Below are 21,908 nucleotides of genomic sequence, written 5' to 3'. Positions count from 1 at the left end.
CCAGCCAAGGTCTTCACAACCAGGTGTGTGGGTGGAATTTAGGGGACAAGATGCCAGACAGAAGGATGGGTGTGAAGCTGCAGGGCAGGTTCCAAGGACCTGAGGGATTGGCTTGGAAGGTGTGTGGAGGAAGAGGAGCAGAAACAGAGGGAAAGATACCCAACGAAGCTGGGGCAACTAAGCATGTTGCTACTCTCCAGTTTCATCTCTTCCTGGCTCTTTCTAGTTGGAGTCTGTGTGCTACAGGGAGTACAAGGCTGGGACCCAAGGAAGGGGCCCAGGAGAGTGGAAAATTAGCAGAACCTGGCTTTATCTGTATTAATTAACTCAAACCCATGTTGTCCTGAGCCTCCAGACCACGCTCAGAAATTTTTCTTTGCTAATTAAAATCAGTGACAAGCTTGAAAAATATAGATTTGTTTCTGTGTGTGTGTAAGAAAATTGTGTGCATGAATGCAACTGTTTTTCTCCTTTGAACTTGTATTAAATTAACATCTTTTGTTCCTCCTTCCTCTGGGAACTTTTGTGCATGCTCCAAATAGCCAACAAAAATACATAAAATATGGATTTTCCTCCTAACTGTAGAGTCCTATTCCCAGTTAAGATGTGGAGGTAGGGTTTTATGTTTGTTTTTAGGTTTAGGGTGAGCTTGGAATAATTGGAGCATATTAAATATTATATAAAAATTATATTGCAATGGGTGAGGCCCATGAGAAAGACACTATGGGTGAAGAGAGAGTCAAGAGCTGGAAAAAACAGCTCATGGATTCTCCTGCTGTGTTTTCACTCTTCAGTTAGTAATCAGTGATTCAAACATGTACAGAGACCTGCGCCAAGACATCGATACTAACTGTCCTTGCCTCCTCAAGCAGTCACAGGCTGAAATGCTAATGGCCTTGAGATTCCTGAAGGCCAGGACCCTGTAGTACTTGTTTTGAACCCCAGCATCAAGGATAGTGAGAGGTACCTGCCAGGGGTTTCTATGCATGGTAAATGAGGGGACGCACGGGTTGGCCAGATGAGGGAATAAATGCCCTGTGAACTACAGAGCTCCCAAGGTGAGAAAGCAGTGCAGGAGAATGTCTAGGAGTTAAACCTACATTTAGACCTTGTCTTGCCACACTTACCAGTAACCTGTGAGACACACGCAGGTTACCTAACCTTTCTGAGACCCGTAGGCCTCCTCCATTATAGTGTTGCCATAAGGATTAGAGAAAAAGTACTGTGGTATCCATGTCTGCCAATTCTGCATCCTCAGATTTAATCAACCATGGATGGAAAATACTTGGGAAAAAAATTTTGTACTGAACACAGATAACATGCTTTTTTGTCATTATTTCCTAAACAATATAGTATAACAACTATTTACATAGCATTTACTTTGGATTGAATATTAAAAGTTATCTAGAGATGATTTAAAGTAAGCAGAAGAAAAATAAAGTACGCAGGAGGATATATATATATATATATATCCTCCTGCGTACTTTATTTTTATATATATTATTTATATATATATATAAATAATATATTAATATAATAATATTTATATATATTCTATGCAAAATATTCTATGCAAATAGAGGTCTTGAGCTTCCATAGATTTTGGTGTCATGCAGAGAGGGGTGTCCTGGAGCCAACCTGTGGATATAGAGGGACAGCTGTGTATAAAACTTCTGTTCCTACTCGTGGCACATAATAAGGCTCAGTGAATTTGATAGGCCTTAAAGAATTAGTAGATTGTTTTTGCCTCAATGAAAATCATTTCATTGCTTTTTTCTTCTGACTTTATTAACAATACATATCCACTTCGAAAGTTAAAACATAACATTAAAAATGTATAAGGAAGAGAAAGGCACCCCAAATCCCTCAACCCTAATATAGCCACCTAGTAATTTGGTGACCACTTTCCTGCATTTCATCATGCAGATACACATACTCAACATTCACTCTGTTTTAATTATTGGTAGCTTTTGTTTCTTTTTTTAAATAATGAAGATTTTTTTTTCTATCATTATCTCCAACTTTATGATTTGAATGTGAGGTGTCCCCCAAAAGCTCCTGTGTTAATGCAGGAATGGTGAGAGGTGAAATGATGATTGGGGGAGCAGAAACCTAATCAGGTTAACCTAGTTTGAATGGACTGGGTGGTAACTGTAGGAAGGTAGATTGGGGCTGGAGGAGGTGGGCACTGTGGGATTGCCCTGGTAGGCTCTGTCTTTCCTGTCGCCCCTCTTGCCCCTTTCTCTTTGCTTCCTCTGCCCCATCTTGGGCCATGATATGATACCTCATCTTGGTCCCAAAGCAATGGAGTCGCCTGTCTATGGACTGAGATCTCCAAAACTGTGAGCCTCAAATAAACTTTTCCTCCTCTGAGTTGTTCTCGTGGCATATTTTGGTCACAGTGACTCAATAGCTGACTAAAACACCAACTAAATATTATGTTGAGGAAATCAACATCAACAGGGGGTTCCCACCCATACTTTACTCCATTCACAAGCCAGTGAATATAAATACATGTACATGGGTAGGTTGTTTTTTTGTTCTTGTTCATTTTACCAAAATGGGATCTGGTTATTTATGCCTATATATGGGGAAATATTGGATCTTACTTGGGTAAAATGTATCTCTGCAACCCACCTTGTCAGTGGTGGAGATCTAAATTTTAAAAATTGCAGAACATTCTAAGGCATGGATCCCACCAGAGTCTATTCAACCATTGTGTATTCATCCACATTCAGTTTATTTCTGGTTGTTTGTGTTTTGCCCTACCGACAGTTCTGCTGTGGCCATCTCAGTAGCTGTCTCCTAATGTTCTGTTGCTTTTATTTTTATGCATAGAGTCCTAGCATAAGGACTTAAAAGGACCTTAAAAAGGGTCTTTTTAACATTTTAATAGAGGTCTCTTCAGATCTTTCCTGAGGGGTGTAAGACTTGGTATTTCCATCAGCAGTGTCAGACCATTCTCACAACCCGACCTGCACCTTTCCCAAGTTTTGTCAGGAATCCCTCTTGAATTTTGCCATCTAACGAAAGTGAAATATGAAACCTCATTGCTACTCTCACGTGCATGTCCTTGGCTACTCAGAGTTTGAACCTCTTTTCCTACACTGTGGTCATTTAGATTTGATCTGCTGTGTATCATTTGCTCTGTCCTAAGCTCCACTTTCTCTTGTTTCTTGTGTTTTTCCAGTTGATAAATAAGAGCTCATAGCTGTCAAATGCATTGCACATGTTTTCCCAGGCTATTTATTACCTATTAATTTTATTTCTATGGCGCCTTTACTTTACCAAATTAAAATTATTTTATAGTATCATAAATGTGTCTTTTCTTTTATGGGTTCTGGATTTCCAGGCTGAGTTTAAAAGTCTCCCTTGTTTCTTTGTTGTGCATGTAGTTTCCTGGAACATCTTCTAGTATTTTTCTATGGCTTTTTGTTTTACATTTAAATAAATTTCAGATAGATTACAGATTTTGGTGCATGCTGTAAGACAGGAAGCCAATTTTATTTTCTTCCTGACGAATAGCCAGTATTGTATTGCATAAATCATTTCCACTGAATTGAAATATCACTTTCATTGCATTTAATTTAAATCTGCTACCCAAGCAGTCAGTTCTGCTCTTCTCCCTTTGTCTAGTCTGATGCTGATGTCATATACAGTTTTTCATATGATTTCATATAACATATTTAATATTTACTGAGAAAGTCCATACTAGTCACCAAAAGTGTATAATTTACTGATTAGATATTTACAGTTATGTTAGTCTAATTTTAGGAAATTTCCATCACTTCAAAAAGAAACTTTGAGCCCATTTGTCCTCAATTCCTATTGCAACTCTCAATCCTAGGCAGCCACTAATCAAATAGATCAAAATAGAGAAAATACGCTCTATCTAGATGTGCCTTTTCTGAACCATTCTTAATGTTTTATTCCTTATAGTAAAATGTGTTTCATTATTGTGAATACAACATTTTTTTCCTATTTCTTGCTAGCTATTTGCTCATATACAAAATACTGACTTTATTATATTTATAATAACTATTATCTTACCACTTTTCTTAAGTTTTCTAGGTATATAGTCATAACACAATTTATCTGTTTTTAATGTTTTTTCGGAAGATTTTGTTTTCTTATGTTACTATATTTTCTAATAATTTACAACATTGTTTAGTAATAGTGGTCAAGGGAAATCGTCCCTGCTTTTTCCTAATTAAAATGACTATGAATTCACTGTTTTAGCCATCAGGATGATTTTTTTTATTATTATTTTATTTTTTTTCTGGTAGCTTGTTCTTTTTACACGTGAGTAGTGAAATTCCTTCTAGAGCTGACTCAAATTCACTAAAATATTCTGACTGAAACCTCTTTCTGACAGTCCAAGCAGTTAAATGAGAAACCTCCCTTTTATCTGACTATAATGAGGGTTTCTTTCTTTGCTTGAACTGCCAGGATGCTTACAGCTAAATGTAATTCCTACTTTCCTCCTCCTTCTCTTTGTTTTCTTTCTACTTCTATCAACTTTTTTAAAGTTTTAAATTGCATACAGTAAACAGCCTTTTCAAAGTATGTTTATTTTAAATATGTAAATATGTTTTACATATTTATATACTTATATAACCACTACCATAATCAAGATATGGCATATTTCCATTACCCCAAAGAGTTCCCTTGTGCTTCTTTCAAGCCAATCTCCTTCACCCCTACCCGCTGGGTAACCATGACCTGCTGTCCCTGTAGATCAGTGATTCCCAACCAAGGCTGATTTTGCCCCTCAGGGGATATAGGGCAATGACAGGACACATTTTTTGTTTTTCACAATAGAGCAGGTACCCACTACCTGGGTGGGTAGAGGCTAAGAACTTAACAGTGCCAAGATTGAGAAGCCCTGCCATAGATAGAGATTGGGGTATGAAAATGATGGCCTATAGACCAAATCCAGCCTAGCTGCATGCTTCTGTGTGGCCTGAAAGCTACAAATGGTATTTGTATGTTTAAGTGGTTGAAAAAAAAAATCAAAAGAAGAGTGATACATCATGACCAGTGTTCTATTCTGGCCCTAGACAGACTGGATGATGTCTCTCCACACTGGTAAGGATGAATCTTCGTTTCTCAAGTCTACTGATTCAAATGGCAATCTCTTCTGGAACACCCTCGCCAACACACCAGGCAATAATATTTTGACATTTCTCTAGGCATCCCTTAACCCCCACTTAACTTGACACATAAAATTAGCCTTCACACTATTCTAATGGGCCTATAGTGGTATTTCATTATAATTTTAATTTGTGTTTCCCTGATAATCAATGATGTTGAACATCTTTTCACGTGCTTATCTGCCATTTGAATCCTCTTTGTGAAGTGTCTCTTTAAATCTTTGGCTCATTTTCCTGTTGCATTTTTTTGTCTTATTGAGTTGTAAGAGTTCTCTTTATATTCTGGCTATAAGTCCTTTATCGGGTTATGATTTGCAAATGTTCGTTTCTGATCTGTGACTTACTTTTCATTTTCTTCACAGTGTCAATTGAAGAGTAAATTTTAAATTCATTTTCTTACTAGTATTTATTGGAGAGCAAACATTTAAATTTTGATAAAATTCTGTTTTTTTCAGTGTTATCTTTTGAGGTTCTTTTTTTTTTTTTGGTTTTTCTAACTCAAGGTCCTTCTCTTTCTCCTATGTTTTCTTCTTTCATGGAAGCATGTATTTTACATCTATGATGAGGTCTCTGATCCCTTTTGAGTCCATTTTTTTTCCTATATGGACATCATTTGTTCAAGCATCATTTATTAAAAAGACTACTCTTTCCTCCATTGAATTACTGGCAACTTTTTCAAAAATTAATCCATCAAACTGCCTAGCATGGGTGAGGCACTGGGATGGATTCTCAGTACCACATACAAATAAATAAAATAAAGGTCCATCAACAACTAAAAACATTTTTTAATTAATCTATCATATATGTGTAAGTACTTGGACTCTATTCTGTAATATTCTTTTCTCCTCTGCCTCCCAGTGATACTGGGGAATGAACCCAGGACCTCTTGCATGCTAAGCAAGTACTCTATCATTGAGCTACATCCCCAGTCCACATGTTTGCCTGTTCTTACACCAGTACCACAACCATCTTGAAACTGGGGATTTATATTAAGTCTTGAAAGCAGTAGTTTATCTTCCAACTTTATTGTTTTTCAAAATTGGTTTGCCTCTTTTAGGTCCTGTGCATTTTTATGTAAATTTGGAATCAGCTTATCAATATCTACAAATGGCCTATTAGGACTTTGAGGCCATATTGAATCTAGAAGTTGAATTAGAGAGAAGTGATACCTTAATATTGAGTCTTCCAATGAAAAGTCTTTATTTATTTAGTTCTCAATTTTTTTAACAACATTGTATAGTTTATACAGATTTCTCATGTATTTTTAAAATCCATCCTGGTTTTTGATGTTATTTTAATGAGATGAACATATTTTAATATTGAGAGCTGCCTCATTCTGTCAGTTCACAGAAAAGCAATGATCACTTTATTACCTGTGACAAAATAAGGCAGATTGAGAAGGGCTAGGCCTGGAATGGGTGGGGCAGGGTGAGGGGACCACCGGTCACAGACACTAGAGCAGTTGCATTCCACTGTACACACCTGTGATGGCAGGGAACAGCTGGGGTGACCCATGAAAACAGATGGGTAGGGCACAATGACAGGAGTGTAGGCACAGGTAGAGGCAGGCAAGCAGCTGGAGTCTAGTAGTCGGAAGTCCTCAGACACAGCTGGGTAGGCTTCAGCACCTGGAGAAAGCAGTGGGTAACAATGGAGGGGAGTGTCACCTTTATAACCGGGGCTGGAGCACAGGGAACTGGTATATAATGTGGAGTCCGGGGTCCAACACTCAGGTCCAACCTTGGAGCAGGCAGAGAGGGTTTAATCTAGCACTAGGTGTCCGAACCTAGAGTCTCAGCATGGCTCAAAACTTGCCTTCTGGTCCTTGGCCTGGATCAGGAGTTGCCTGGAAAGGAGGCTGCCAGGGACTGGGAACCAAGACAATCTAAGCAGCTTCGCTGGGAGGTGGAAAGAGATTAATTGAAAGCATTTATAAAAAGAATCTGGGTATCTGTCATCAGTTCCAGCTTTTCCTGTCCTCTAGCAGGAGCAGATAGAGAAGAGGAAGTGCAAGCAATCAGGATGAATGAATTAGATGTGCAGACAGCCAGACCTCTATTCCTGCCATTTGCTTGCTTTCAAGATGTAGCTGTAGGCATCTCTCTTGTTGGGAGGCGTTCTGCAGTTGCTCAACAGCACAGCACAGTCTGGAAGGGAAGGTTCGCTGCCTCTTTTTATTAAAAGTAAATGAAGTTGTCTGCATTTTTTTGGACTCAACCACTAGGAAAAGCCTTGGAACCCAAACAATCTGTTGAATCTCTTCATCCCCTTGTTCAAGGAAGGTAGCAGCCAGGCTGGCCAGATCACACAGGGTATCTGGTTTGCAGCTCTTTGAGAAGATGCTGCCATATCCAGGGCCCAATAAACAGAATGAAGGAAGGGGGACTTATGGAGTTGGACCTAACATTTGCTCTTCTCATCGAAGGTGATATGATGCCCTTGCCACTGGTCCCAGGGCAGAGTACAGTGGGGGCATCTTTCACTGATGGGAGACACTGGAACAGGAGCCAGGTGGAGACTGAGCTTGATGAACTTAGTTTTAGACATGGACCAGTAAGACATCAAAATAGAGAGATCTACACACCTCTAGATGTGCAGATGAATGGTTGTGTATTTATATGTAACGTGTGGGTTTGCTCATGAATTGCTGGCCCCGGCACTATCTTCCTCAGCACGTACTCCAGCACAGTAGCTCCCTTGCAGGGCTACTGCTGATTCCATGGCAATTTTATTGTAAAGATATTTGAACAGTGCAGAGATCCAGTCCCACAGCAATTCCCTTTCTCTGGGACAAGGCAGTTAAAGGTTTGTTGGAAAACCTTCCCAGTGTTTTATGCAGAATTATATTTGTATAAAGGAGATTTCACATATATGAAATACACTCACACATATAATTTCTCTTACATAAATACACAGACACATGTACCATGAGTTCTGTTCTGGAACCTGCTTTCCTCACCTAGTACCAGATCACCTTCCAAATTGAACTTAGGGATCTACATAGTCCTTTCCAATGACTGTATAGCCTTCTGTTGTGTGAATGTACCATCATGTATTTATTTTTTATTTTTCCACCTTTTTTTTGTTGGTGCATTATAGTTGTACATAATGGCGGATTCATTGTTACATACTCGTACATGCACACAACAATATAATTTGGCCAATATCATTCCCTAGTATTTCCCTGCTCTCTCCCTTCCTCTCTCTCCTGGTCCCTTTCTTCTACTCTCTCCCTTTGATTTTCATGAGACCCACCCCCAACCTTCCTTTTCATATGAAAGAAAACATGACCCTTGACTTTCTGAGTCTGGTTTACTTCACTTAACATAATGTTCTCAAATTCCATCCATTTTCCTTTAAATGACGTAATTTTAATCTTCTTTTTGGCTGAATAAAACTTCATTGTGTACCACATTTTCCTTATCCATTCATCCATTGATGGACACCTAGGCTGTTTCCATGGTTTAGCTGCTGTGAAGTGTGCTGCTATAAACGTGGGTACGCATGTATTGCTGTAGTATGTTCATCATTTATTTGCACAGTCTTCCTGTCACCAGACCTTGAGCTTCTTGTACAGATACTTGCCATTATAAACAACAATGCAGTCAGTGCAATAACTTCACAATGCATCTTTGTACAGCTTTTCTTTTTTTTTTTTTTGAGAGAGAGAGAGAGAGAGAGAATTTAATATTTATTTTTTAGTTTTCGGCGGACACAACATCTTTGTTTGTATGTGGTGCTGAGGATCGAACCCGGGCCGCACGCATGCCAGGCGAGTGTGCTACTGCTTGAGCCACATCCCCAGCCCTGTACAACTTTTCAGTTATTTCCTTAGAAGAAATTCTTAGACATGAAATGTACATTCTGAGTTTTCATTATAGACGTATAGATTTCCTTCTGGAAAGGTGGTACCCATTTGAATTCCTGTTAAGAGCATATGCTTTTCTCACTTGCTCTGAGCATTTTTCTCTTCCATTGGTGCCATTATGACAGTTGAAAAATGTGATATCGTTTTGATTTGCATTTCTTTGATGATTAACAAAGGTGAGCATCTTTCATTTGCCCATGACCATGTATTTCTCCCCTCCTCCAGTGAGTTGCTTATTTATCCTTTGCCTAGATTTTTCTAGTGAAGCATTTGTTTTTCTCTTCAGATTCATAAGTGCTCTTATATACTACAGATATTAATCCTTGGTTATGTTACAAACCAGTTTTATTTGCCTTTATTAAAAATAACTTATAGTATCTCTTGCTATATCACCATTTTTCACTATTAAGTAGCCTCATCTAAGTCAGTCTTATTTTTTATGTTTTCGGGCTTTGGATTATGCTAAGAAAAGCATAACCCAACCAAAGTTATAAACCTACCCTTCTATGTTTTCTTCTAATACTTTATACTGTTATATTTTTATGTAAAAATGCAAATCTAATGATGCCACTTCTTCACTTGAATCCCCAGAAAGCCTTCCCTTACCCTCAACATCTAGGTCACACTCTCAAGTGGCATGTCCCAGACCTTGGAGACCCACACTCAACCATCACATCCCCAGCCCTCCTGAATGCACTGAGCACGAGGGCACCATGCAGCTCTGTCCAGCATGCCCTTCTTGGCTTCCCGGTCATGCTGGATGAACTCCTAAGCCTCACCTCAGTGGCGCTTCTAAGGAGAGTCCTCCACCCCAATTCGTGTTAATGTTTCCACACCTTTCCTGTCCTGACACAGCCCTCCCAGCTCTTTGTCTCACACTGAAATGTCTGTGCTTTCTTTTCCACTGTGAACTTCTGAGCTCCTTGAGAGTTGGCTCAGTATCTGGCACCCGATGCAAGGCAAGTCGTAGGTGCTAAGCCTGCTTCTGTGATCCGATTGCCCTTAGCAAAGCTCAATCTGCTAACAGTGTGGAGGCCTCAAGATTGATTAGAACAGCCACATAATGGTGCTGTCATAGTGTCTAGGAAGGAGATAAAGGCTAGAGTGAGGCCGTGGGTGGAGACAAGAGGACGGATGAGAGACAGATCAAGTAGGTAGAACTGACAGTGTGAGCAGTGTTGGGTTGTGATGTCCCCTAACTATTCAGCACAAGGGATCAGTGAGTTAGCCCATCATCACAGTCCTGATCTTTGATTTTTGTTTTTTTGTGTCTGTGTGTATGTGTGTGTGTGTTTAGAATTACCCCTATTCTTCTTCCCTTCCACAAAGCTGTGTGACCTTATCTAGCAACCCTCCGTGTCATCATCCATCAAATGGGGTTAGTATATCCACCTCCAAGAACACCTGTGAGTGGTTTCCTTGAAGCACCATGTATAAGAGCCCTCCAGTCCCTGACACACAGTAGCACTTAGGGTTTTGTGCTCTCCTCCACTCCCTTACCTTGGGTGAGTGGGTTAGCGCCATCTCCTGACTGATCTGAAGAATTCCTAGGGAGAGCAGGCAAAAATCCGCTTTTGTTAATGGATTTCCATAAGTCATGGGTGCAGCCTGGCCAGCAGGTCCCCATCTGTTCACGTGGCTCTATGCTCTGCTCTGCCACTGTCATCCCCAAGCTATTCTTTTCCTCCAGGGACATCCCAGCATTCCATCCTTTCTGAGTTCTGCTTCTTCCTTTTCTATTCCGCAGGCACCGCCTAGTTAGCCCAGTTGCGTCCTCATGCCTGGCTATCGCAGCCATTGTCCCCCTGCCTGCAGTCAGCCTGGGCCAGGTGAAAGAGTGGGAGATCAGCCCCCAAAGCCCGTTTTCATCTGTGAGCAAACTCAGGCTCCTGCTTTGGCTGCTGCAGGGCATCATGTGAGCTGTGAGTCTTTTGGGCTCTCCAAGCGCCTTTCTCATCCCCCGCCTGTTACCCCAAGACAGAGAACCTACCCACCACCCCCAACTTACACTTGCTGATTTCTGTAAGAGCAGTAAGAGAGAGCCCTCTGGTCTTCTGACCCACTCCTTGAACAAACACTCAGAATTGCACCAAGGGCTCTTGGGAGAATCCTTCCTGCCCCTCCCTGTTAGCGCATTCCTGCGGCCACATCGTCACATATACAGAGCTCTTCACACCAGCTCACTGTCCTCCAGGGCCCCAGAGCATGTCTGCCTTCACCAGGCATCTAGTGAGACCCCCTCCGTGGGCCAGGCCCCGAGAAGGATGACATGAGGCAAAGGCTCTGCTCTCGAGGGGCTCCAGTGTGAAGGGCAGGAATTCCAACCCGAGTTTCCTGGGCCCCAAGGGGATGGTGTTTGATTACCTCAGAGGCTGTTGTAGGATTTATGTGAATTGTGTGTGGGCCTGACACATAAGAGTTCAAAGTGATGACGATATGCTGATGGTGTGGATGTCACCCGGCAGCCACAGCCACGTGGCCAGAGGGCAAACAGAGCCAAGTGGATGCTCCTGGCTCCGCTCCACCCTATCACCTTTTCCAGTCCCCCTTCATACTCCTTCTGCGTCCTTTGCCACCCCTACTTCTTCTAAGACAGGACTCCGAAATGTTAGAGGCATCAGCCCTGGCCTAGGGAAAGTTGGACATTTTCATCCCAAGGCCTTTTTTAAAGTGTCCTGAATGCTCACTTGGCCTGTTGCTTCTGGTGGGCCCCATGCTCCCCGTAGGAGCCTGGGTGTCCCACACAAGTGTCCCAGCTCACAGTGGCCCATCCACCCTGTCACCCATCCCATGAGTTGAGTTTCGTTACTTGTGTGTCTCCACTTGTACTGAAGGGACTTGGCACTCAGGCTCAGGAATTCTGGATTGGGATGAGCGTGTCTGTTTGCCTCAGTGAGGGAGGTGACTGGGGCCCTTGAGAAGGCAGTAGCAGAGAAAGGCACAAGGGATAGGGACATCCTTGACTGGGCAGAAGCATTCTTGGATCTCAGTAACTGGCAGGTAAAAGCAGCTTCAATTGGGGGAAACATGTTTTAAGCAGAAGATGAAATTACCTGGTACCTGACACTCTGAAGGAGTTCTATATCTCAGAGGAGATGGCAGGTGCCCTCCTGAAATCTGTTTAATTTCAAGAGTCAAACAGCCCTTTCTCAAAACCTTCGAGAAGGTGACATCATGGTGCGGGCAAGACTTCTTGAAAAGAAGAGGGGAAAATTTTCACTTTATTGCAATTTTTTCCCAAACAATATAAAGTACCAGCATGGCTTAAAATATTTACTATTTTTGTTCCTTGCCACATTGGGGGTTGAATCCAGGGGTGCTCTACCACCCAGTTACATCCCAGCCCTTTTATTTTTATTTTAAAAAATATTTTTAAATTGCCAATGGATTTTTAACTTTGTTTATTCATATGTGGTGCTGAGGATCAAACCCAGGGCCTCACACATGCTAGGCAAGTCCTCTGCCACTGAGCCACAATCCCAGACCCCCTTTTATTTTTTTGAGACAGGGTCTTTCTAAGCTGTCAAGACTGGCCTTGAACTTGCCTATCTTCCTGCCTCACCCTCCCGAGTCACTGGTATTATAGGCTTTTACCACTGCCCCTGGCCACAATATTTTCTTGAGGGAAACATCACCTGTAACCTTTCAATACAAACCCTTGTTTATTCTCATGGGGTCTGTTTTTGCACACATATTTTGGTTTTGATAATACTTGACATGTATTTGTATAAACATGCAATTATTCCAAGATTTAAAAATTTTTAAATGTTTGATGAATTATATACGGAAGAGTGAAGAGGATGTATGTGCAGTTTAAAGACTAAAGCCATCTGCATCACTCCTGTGTCCTCTCTTATACCTGACACTTGAAGCCTTTGAGAGCTCCCTCTGCCCAAGAGCCCCTCCCTCCCCCCAGATGGAACCCCACTGTCCTGACTTTTCTGGTCATCACAACTTTTTCTTCATGATTTTACCATTATATGCTAAAACTCTATTTCACTTGTTGTCTGGTCTTGATCATTATCTGAATGAAATCATACTTTTATTTACTATTTCATGTCTACTTATTTCTCTCAATTATTGCTTGCAAGATATTGCAAATGTCTATAGTTAGTTGATACTAATTTTTCGTTTAAAAGAGAAAAAAATAGAAATTTTATATTCCTGCTCAATTTTGTCCCCAAATCTAGATTTGTCAAATGGCCCGGACTTGCAGTACCTTTATACTTAGGAACAGGTGTTTTTTTCTCCTATTAGTGACTCACAGAAGAGTGCAGAGGATATATGCGCAGTTATCACACCCCATCTGTGAACATAGTCCCAAGCTGAGAAGAGTCTGCCCCATCACTTCCCACAGTGGGGGGCCGGCCCCTCCACCCTTTGGCTGGCCTGCTGGGAAGCAGCCACTCTGGGCCACTGGAGCCTTGGAGATGCAGCTGCTGTTCTTCCAAGGGAGCCGATGGAATTCTTCCTGGGATCAGGGACAGCTGGCGAGGGCCTGGAAAGCTTGGCAAGGGTGAGGAATCTGCCAGGGGATCGTCAGGGGTGGCGACTCTACTGGCCACCTGGTATTCTCTGGTTAAAACTTCCGCCAACAGCCTGAAGTCCTCATCACCCCTATATGCACACCCCTTCTGTCCTTCTCAGGGTTCTGCAGGAACTGGCCTCGTGGAAGTGGGATCATTCAGACTTACATTTCCCAGTATTCAGCCTCCCTGAACCTCAGATGTAGCCTCCTGATGGTGATGAGTGAGTGACACCTACAAGGAGCCAGGTTTCTGCACAAATACCAAGGTCTGCGCTACACACCCCTGGGATCGGATGCACACCTAGGTACACGTGCACTAACACACAACTAAACCTGACCTATCCCAACATGTACCACCACGCTGACTCAGTTTTGGCTTTCCACAACGACAACTGCCAGTTTTTCTTCTGCGCCTTAGAGCTAATCTTGTTGAACAAGTGGTCTGTGGCTCCATTTCTTTCCACCCTCTCAGAGCTAATCCTTGGGAATTTAGCTTTTGTCCTGTGCGCACTGATGGTGCTTGCTCTTTACATCCTGCCGTGCCGAGCCAGGCCAATCCAGATGAACCCGTGGGATTAAAACCTCTTACTCCATCTTAGCCTGTGAAGGACTCAATCCTTTGGATTTACATTCTCCTTCCCAGAAGCTGTTTGTTTCACTCAACTCTGGCTGGGCCCACCAGGTGCCATCTCTCGGGTGGGCTTGAAGCAGTCCTTTGTCCTTAAGTTTGTTTTTAAATGTCCTCAAGAACAAGCCCTTGTTCACTGTGTTCACACCCATCGTGCAGACAGGTTGGGATGGTGTTTGCTTCTCTCTGACAGTTCTGAAGAGGCTGTTCTGGTGCTGGCTCCGAACTGTAGTCCTGCCCTCCCCTGACCAACTTGGTCCTCTCCAACTTCTATGCAGCACAGTGACAAAGGTGGTGGCAGTACTCTGGTGGAGATGCTTCATGGTCCCTAACTACAAACACTCTTGGCCAGTCCTCCCCAAGAATGATGCAGGCCATCTTATAGATTTGACCTTGTCCAGCCTCTGGGTTAATAAAAAGGACCTGGTGGGGCATGAAGAGGCCTCCTAACTAGCCAGTTTGACATGGAACTATGCTTATGGACCCAGGGTGTGTCATGGTAGACATAATATAGGCCACAGCCTCTCTGTAGCCTCTGTCCATGTGCTATTCTAACATATGTTGGTCCACCTTCCTGTTCCAGGCCCTGGTACCAGGTCCCCCACCAGGTTGGGTTGACTCTAGGAGGAGTTCCAGATTTCTGGGGACCATGAGGGTTGATAGTGGGGTTGTTTTTGGACAGGCTGAATTCCTGCTGCCTGTGGAACATCCTAAAAAAGTGGTCCAGTGGGCATTTGGACAATAGTAAAATGCCCCTGATCCGTCAATAGGTTTTCAGATTTCTGCCTGCTTTGGAAAGTGGAGGAGAGGGTAGTAAAGAACTTGCTCACAGAGCAGGTGGGGTAGGTCTCTGGGAGAGGAGGTCATAGGGGAAGAAATAGCTACAATCTATTTTTTTTTTACTGGTGACCTGATTGTTATGAGTCATTAGTTTATATAAATGCACTAGGGAATTGAGAAGGAGGACATGAGGTTAGTTGGATAAGGTGTGGGGACTTGGATGATAACAATGCTGAGTCCACAGGTCTTTGCATCATTATTCTGTATGCCTTACTTGGGTGTTAGAAATATTTTTTTATTCTATTTTGTTGATTTATTTGTGTTTAGTGCTAGAGTTTGAACCCAGGGCCTTGCACATGCTGAACACAAGCTCTCTACTACTGAGTTAACATCCCCAGCCTCATAAATATTAAATCTACTCAATAGTTTAATTAAAACAATATAGAGGGCTGGGGTTGTGTCTCAGTGGTAGAGCACTTGCGTAGCATGTGTGAGGCACTGGGTTCAATCCTCAGCACCACATTAAAAAAAATATAATTGAAATATATTAAGGTTTAAAAAAATAAAGAATTAATTATAACATTATACTGTGTGTTAATATTAGTTAAATATTATTTAGTGCTTTCTAAATTTGGAAAGCAATTTACTTTTTTTTTAAATTAAATGTATTAACCTAGACCTTCAACGTCTCCCACTCATCTCAGACTCCCCTTTGATTTGGGGGATCTGTTGAACCTTTGATTTGCTGTCATGTTTCATCTCAAAAGAGAATCCCTTTCCTGAGTGACCCTAGGGTGCTACAAGTGCCAACATTCCCCTCCCCATTAGGGATGGCTCTAAATTAGAACAGAGAGAAGGCTTCTGAAAGCTGCTGATCAGAAGAAAAATAGCTGCGGGTTAGGGTTCCCAAACAAGTGTGCCGGGTGCCTTTTGATCCTTTAGAAGTGTCATCTGTCTGGAGCCAGCCTGTGTCCTCTGCCACTTGTGCTGACTTCACCTGCCCTTCACGTTGCCACCCAGGTTGCCATTAGGCTTGGCTTCATGTCACGTCAGTTGTGTAGCTTTCCTCTCGCAGGACATCACAGTGATAGATTATATGTAAAAATCACACATTTTTCTCTGGATTCGATCCAAAGAGGGAATGCAAGTCAAACTGTGCCTGTTAGAAAGAGGAAATCCATGTGTTAAACCAATACCTATCAAGTTTATTTTCAGGTCTTTATGCAAGAAGGGTCCCCTTTGCACCTTTCTGGCCCCATGTGTCTGTGCAGACTCCAGCTGAGCTGCGGCAGGGCCAGCTGTGCAGGACAGACCGTTCAGCTCCCCTTGTCTCACACCTCCCCACAGGCCCGGGAAACTGGGAAGGTGATGACAGAAGTAGACAACTCCAAAATGCGGTGTTGGGGTTGGCATTTCCTTGGCAGAACTACACTGCATGCCTTGTAGGAGGGTAGGGTGTTCGCTTGTCATGGGCAAACAGCGGTAGCCGGCATAACCTTGACTGTCCCCTCAGCACGATGCTCCCTGTGCTGTTCTCTGCATGGGAACAGCTCCAAGGCAGTTAAAAAGGGTTGGGGAGCTGGGATTTGTTATCTAGCAAAGTTGTTGTTGATGGCAAAAGAGTGTTACTATTTTAAACATGAAGAGGCTCTTTCATAAAAGACCTGGTTATAGTGTTGTCCCCACCTGGAAATCCCAGTTTCAGCATCGCACATCACCTTCACTCTGAACCGTAACTGGTTCAGGAGCATAAGAACACTATGCCACAGAACTGGGAAATCATGGGATGCAAGCTGTGTACGGTTGGATAAATCTTGGCATAGCAAAGATACCCACCATCTTGCCATGGAAGGCATCATTGCTTCCTTGAATAAATTGTAAAATCCTTCAGGTCCCTGTATCTGCCGTGTACCACCACCCTGCTAGTCCTGGACTACTGCCCTTCAGTTCAAGGTCACTGTTGATAAAATCTGGGGACTGGAGGGAAAGTTAGGGCAAACTGGATGAATCTGCACAGTGCTAGAATTCCTTACTTCTGACTTATTCTTATAGCTTTAACTATCAAACATTTTTCATCATTTCTGTCTGAGAGGATAGACATGTGTTCTGGATTCTTTTGTTTGCATAGACAAAATAGCTGAATGATTAAAATTTTTTGTTAAACATATGGGCATGTGTGATATAGCCAGACGTCTTTAATGGAAGTGACATTTATTTTAAGGCCCAGTTGTTCCTTAGTGATGATTTGATTATAATGTTCGTTTCTGTCTAGTGTAATATCTTGGTGCATTTGGCTGCTGTAACAAAAATAGCATAGACTGGGTGACTTAAACCACAAACATTCATTCCCTCACAGTTTTGAAGACTGGAAGGTCAAGGTTCCTGCTGATTTGGTTCCTGGTGAGGGTTCTTTTCCTGGCTAAGGGACAGATCTCTTGTTGTTTCTTCATGCGGCAGAGAGAGATCTCTTCTGTCTCTTCTAATAAGGGCACTAATCCCATTCATGAGGCTCCACCCACATGATCTAATTACTCCCAAAGGCCCTGCCTCTAAGAACCATCACACTGGGGATTAGGGATTCAGGGCATGGGGTGGGGGAAGGGCACAAACATGTGTTCATAGCATGCAGTGACCCAGTGGGCCAGATGGCTGGCTCTGTCTTCACAGTTACTGCAATTTAGAATAAACCAGGTGGCTTGAAGCATCATAAATTGGTAAATCTGCTACTGACCTTCTGGAGAGCTTCTATTTCCTTCTGACCACAACCTCTGGTAAGAGTGTTCTCTGGATACATGGCCTCCATCAGAGCAGAGGGAGAAAGGCAGCCGGTGGTCTTTAGTGTTTAAGAGCCAATGTTACAATTGCCCTGAAATCCTTCCCTTTGTGGGGACTCTCCTGAGAGGTGCAGAGTACCCACCCCACCCAGACACCCCCAGCTCCATGCACAGACCACATATATGCTGCAGAGAGAGATGCCAGGGACATTTCCTTTGTGTAGTTTAGCAAAGACTAACAGAGAGGAGGAGCTAATGAGGTTACAGGGGGAGGTAGGGAGCAGCAGAATGAAGGTCAACAGTCAACAGGTAGAGGGGATTGGAAGGGGTTGGGCATAACTTGGAAATGTAGAAATGTGTGGGAGAATTGATGACCACGGAACTGCTGGTGTCACCCTTGCCGGCTCTGATCTCTGGAGGGAAAGACTCCATTTTAAATCAACACCTGCCAAATTAGTTAGTGTCCGGCTCATCCTTCAATCCCTTAGTGAAGCAGTTGCCTCTCTCCCCCAGTAGGCTGAGTTTCTTGAGAGCAGAGCCTGTGTTTTTGCCAGAGTTGTCTCCAGTGGAAAGGAATGAAGTTATGAACTATTATACCATACACAAATGTTCATTTTCAAAAGCTATTCTCCAAATGCACATAGGTAGGGAATATGTTAAGCAATTGTGCTACAATATTATCCACATAAGCCAGCGCAGGCCTAGAGGGTCCCAAGGCTTGGGTGAACCGGACAAGTTGAACAGGTGGTTCTGATGACAGCAGGCCACATCATTCCCTGTAACTAGAAGTGGCCCAGGAGGCAAGGGTAGAGCTCACCATGCCAGGTTCAGTCAGGCCTCCAGGGTGGGTTATGATTTACACTGAAGTGTTTCTACTGGGTAGCTGAAGATCTGGGGACTGAGTGACCCCACTTCCATACTGGCAGCATGGTTCAAAGCTAAGAGTGTAGGCACTTGTGTTCATCTGTAGAGCTGGATGACAGAATGCCATAGACAAGGTGGCTGAACAGAAATGTTTTCTCACAGTCTGAAGGCTAGAAGCCTAAGGGTCCATTTCTGGTGAGGACTGTCCTCCTGACTGGTAGATGACTGTGTCCTCAGATGACCTTTCTTCTGTTCACATTCATGGAGAAAGAGAGAGGATACTCCAATGTCGCCTCCTCCAAGGTCACTACTCACATCAGATCAGGGCCCCACCCTTAGATTCATTTAACCTTAAATTCCTTAAGGGCTGCATCTCCAAATGTAGCCAACTGCACTGGAGGTTAGGGATATTCAGCATATGAATTTGGGGATGAGGAGAGACAAACCTTCATCCCTTAACTGCTCCAAAGACAAACTCTCTTTCCATCTCTGCTCTTATAAACTTTATCTTAAGGAAGTTTCTTAACTTTCCTAAGCCTCAGCATCCTCTTGGTAAAAAAATGGAGTGGTCATGGTGCTGTCCGGGGCATTGTAAGGATTAAATAAGATAGTGCATATATGGGCTTAGTGAAAGGTCTCATGAATAGGAGGTGCTTAATGACCATAAGTTAACATTATTCATAAGGTCCTCTCTGCTTTGAGATGAGTTACCTCTGCACTAGTTACAGGAGTGCAGTCCAGCCTGGATTTCTAGGACTAGTCCAAGCCTGTGGGAATGGGATCCCTGGGCCAGGGAGGTCCCAGAACTTTCCTCTATTCTTTAGGGGAACCGACCCTCTTCTGCGCCAGGCTAACCTTCTGAGATTTCCGGCAGGAGCTGGAACAGGTGGTGGCAGTCCAAGGGCCAAGAGAAGGGGAGTAAGTGCTGGGACTGGTGGAGCAGCTCTGTCTCCTCCCAGAAAGGATGTGGCAGAAGGGACGGCACCCGGTGGACCTGAGTGAAGGCCATTGGATTCCTTCTGGATTCTATTTAGCTTAAAAAAGGGAAAAGCTCTTTAACATAAATGCTCAGACTAACCCAAGTTTATTATATAAATTTTTGAAAACATAGGAACTTATGGGCTGGGGATGTGGCTCAAGCGGTAGTGCGCTCACCTGGCATGTGTGCGGCTCGGGTTCGATCCTCAGTACCACATACAAACAAAGATGTTGTGTCCGCCGAGAACTAAAAAATAAATATTGAAAAATTCTCTCTCTCTCTTTAAAAAAAAAAATAGTAACTTATGAAGACCATAACAATCACCCCCGCCTCTTTTATGCAGAGTTCACACTTCCAACTTCCTTTGCAGCCAGACAGACCTGGTCTGAAGCCCACACCCCCTCCTGGAGTTGTGTGACCCTTAGTTGGCTCTTGTTTCCTATTACTTTTCAAATTCTGTTTCCTGCTCCTCTAATGATGCGAACATTTACCCCCCTCCCTTGTTCCCATTTTGTAGAATTGCTGTGTAGATAAAATGCATGTGTAGTGCTGGGTGTGTGGTATTGAGAGCCATTGCTCTTGCTTCTCTTGAAGATGATGCCCTTGGCTTTGATTGGAGTAGCAAAACTCAGTCATTACTATACCACACACTTCCTGGTTCTGCACCAGGCATGTGCTGTGAAATGGAAGCAAACCAATGTTGTTATTTCCAACAGGGACTTAAGAACTATGCTCCTTTTACCCTGAAACTGTTCTGGAAATGTAAGGATTCATATTTGCACAGAGGATCAGATGTGTGTCCTCTTTCAGCAACCCCTGCCACTATCATCACTCCCCTCTTGTGATGCAAACTGAGAACTTGGACCTGTGTTTTCATAGTCACACCTGAGCATGGCTTTGGAATAACTGAGAGGGAGAGGGAGAGGGAGAGAGATTTGGTCAGAGTAGCTTTGTCCATCATCTGAGAACCCAACCATTTCAAAATTATTGCTTCTGAAATTAAGTCTCTGGTTTTCAGATCATGAGACGAAAGATCCTCAGAAATATGCCCAGTTTCCACCAATAAACAGAATTGTGGCTGTGGTCATCCCAATTCTTCCCAGTCTCTCCAGCTCAACTCCTCCCATGGCCTCTCTGCCCTTCCACACCAGGGAGCAGATCTCTTCTCCCCGGAGGTCAGAATGATAGCTTGCAAAGAGCAGGTGTTCATAGGGTACCACTGTCACTCCCAGCTACCTATCTTGTTTCCCAGCGCTCCCCCGCGCAGGGCCCCAAGGGCCAGCCTGTGTGAACTGCAGGAGCACCTGGTGCTCAAGGCTCGGAGGGCCCTGAAAGCTTCTTGGTGTTGAGATTCCAGGCGCTCCAGCCTGGCCCACTTGGCAAAAGAATAAGCCAACTGCTTAAGCCAACTGTGTCCAGGAGAGCAGGCCAAGAGCAGAGAGCAGAGAGATGATGTGTCCCCTTTCAAGAGGAGTCCCTTCCACAGGTCCTCAGGCCTCTTCATCCTGGACACTTGCCTGGTGGAAGACAAAATGAAGTGACGAGAATGAGAGACAATATGTTCACAGTTATTTGTTGTATTCAAGAAGTTGACCATTTATCCTAGACAGAGATGCCAAATAGCCCAGGAGACAAATATGGAATCGGCCTACTCAGTGCCTTAACATTTTGGTTGTGTCAGAGTGCAACAAGAAGATGAGGTTATTCATTCGATTATTCACCAGTTTCAGGTGTCCTCTAAGAGAGGCTGGGGATGAAGAGGAGGTGAAGGCAAAGGTCACCGATACCATGTGGTCTTGAGGGTCTCAGTCACTTGGTGGGGACAGAATCCAGAGCTGTAGAAGCATTTAATCCCCCGAAGACCCAGAGAATCCGTGAAAGCTGCTTAGAAGAAGAGACGGTTGAATTGAGTCCTAAAGAATGAGAAGTTTGCTGGGTATAAAAGTGGCCTTCATTCAACCCCCAAATCTCTGGGGGTGGGGCTTGGCCACAGGTGTTTTCAACAGCTCTCAGAAGAGCTGACCATGCAGCCCCATGGGGGAGGGCAGCCTTCTGGAGGCCCACCCTGAGGCGTGAACGGAGAGGGTCCACCTGAAGAATGCTATGAATTAGGCAGCTGGGAGGGCTGGAGGATCTGGCTGAGACTCGCCCCAGGAGCCTCTGACGTCTCGGGACACCACGGAGCATAGTAGAGACACTGGTCATGTAAGACCTGCTCGTTGGCTTGGCTACTTGGTAGACATAAAGTCCTTGGCACTTTGACTTTCTCATCTGTAAAATGCGACTCCTGGAGTTATTGGGGAGCTAAAATGAGATAGTAGATATGAAAGTGCT

General features: G+C 43.4%; 1 protein-coding gene across 3 annotated transcripts in view; it reads left to right on the top strand.

Annotated features, from left to right (window-relative positions):
- The window catches only part of Dpysl5 (dihydropyrimidinase like 5), an 83,322-nt gene that overhangs the window by 12,834 nt on the left and 48,580 nt on the right, over positions 1-21,908 (top strand). Inside the window, exon 1 of one of the 3 annotated variants that reach the window (XM_078029513.1) lies at positions 17,612-17,728. The exons of the other annotated variants lie outside the window; for them this stretch is intronic. The gene's annotated coding sequence lies outside the window, so the exon portion shown is untranslated. Of the gene's footprint in view, positions 1-17,611; positions 17,729-21,908 lie in introns of those variants that run through there. 3 annotated transcript variants of the gene reach the window in all.

This window comes from Ictidomys tridecemlineatus, chromosome 12 (assembly GCF_052094955.1).
Source record: "Ictidomys tridecemlineatus isolate mIctTri1 chromosome 12, mIctTri1.hap1, whole genome shotgun sequence".
Lineage (NCBI taxonomy): Eukaryota > Metazoa > Chordata > Mammalia > Rodentia > Sciuridae > Ictidomys > Ictidomys tridecemlineatus.
This window is presented reverse-complemented; position numbering and strand designations above follow the sequence as displayed.